The sequence below is a fragment of the Phascolarctos cinereus genome, unplaced genomic scaffold (genome assembly GCF_003287225.1).
Source record: "Phascolarctos cinereus isolate Bilbo 61053 unplaced genomic scaffold, phaCin_HiC Scaffold_7;HRSCAF=346, whole genome shotgun sequence".
NCBI classification, from domain to species: Eukaryota; Metazoa; Chordata; class Mammalia; order Diprotodontia; family Phascolarctidae; genus Phascolarctos; species Phascolarctos cinereus.
In genome coordinates this window covers 66,333,170-66,334,265 of record NW_027556180.1, presented here as the reverse complement: position 1 = coordinate 66,334,265, position 1,096 = coordinate 66,333,170, and positions in this window count along the sequence as shown.

The following is a 1,096-nucleotide window of genomic DNA, read 5'->3' as shown; positions in this document are numbered from 1 at the left end:
TTTCATGGCTACAGCTGGGTAAATGGAGCTGCCAGGCAGTTGGTTGGACTGTTGGAGTCTAGGTCAAGCTGTGCTGTAGTATAGGGCCTGTTTGCCAGATCCCCAGTGTCCAGCAAGCCGGGGTTTGGGGGGCTGGGGTGGGGAGATCTTGACTTTCCTTCTCTCTTCTCGGTTGAGGTAGTGATGGCAGGGTATGTGGAGTTGCCACTTCAGGGAGGCTGACATCATCTCCAGGAAGTGAATGAATTTCCCATTCCCGTTTCCATAGTGGGAATATCATTTGTCTCATAGGAGATTGGAAAGCTAGAGAAAAGCTATGGGTTTCTTCCCCTTCCCCAGTGACCTGCTGTGTCTCCTTGTTTCATCTGCCACAAGGGGGCAGTGGGTATTCAGCCCTCCTTGGAGGTCCTTCTCTTGCAAAAAGGCCTTTTCAGGAGCCCAGGTGATCAGAGTGGCTCATTGAGTGGTTAACTCTGGTGGTTTGCAGGCTAAGTTAAGAAGTCCAAGGCCCAGCTTCAGGGCCCTGTGGGTCAGTTGGTGCTCTGCTCTATCTGCCTCAGCCGTCCCCCCCAAACCTGGCCAGCCCTTCTCCAGGTGTCTGGCCACAAAGGGCCACAGTGTGTGGGTGGGTCAGTGCAAGTTCATCACTAGCCCTGGAACCATAGCCCAGAGTGCATGCCCTCCTCAGCGTGAAACGGCATTCTTCTGGGGCTCACACGAGATCATGGACGCAAAAGATTTTTTTAACCACAAATCACCCCACTGATATGAGCCATTGCTATTAGGTTGTAGGGGAGGGGACAAAATGGGGGTTTGTGTTGACTCACTGTGGACCTTGCACCTCTTAAACTCCATCCTGGGAATCACCATCCCCATTGTCTCATAGAAGTAACGGTCATAAAGGTTAGTGCTGGAAGTGACCTAAGAAATCATTTAATACAGGCTCCTTATTTATATACAGTGCTATATGGTTTACACATATTAATCTCATTTGAGTCTCATAACAACCCTGGGATGTAGGTGCTATTATTATCCCCATTTTACAGATGAGGAAACTTGAGGCAGGTAGAGGTGAAGTGACTTTCCCAGGATCACA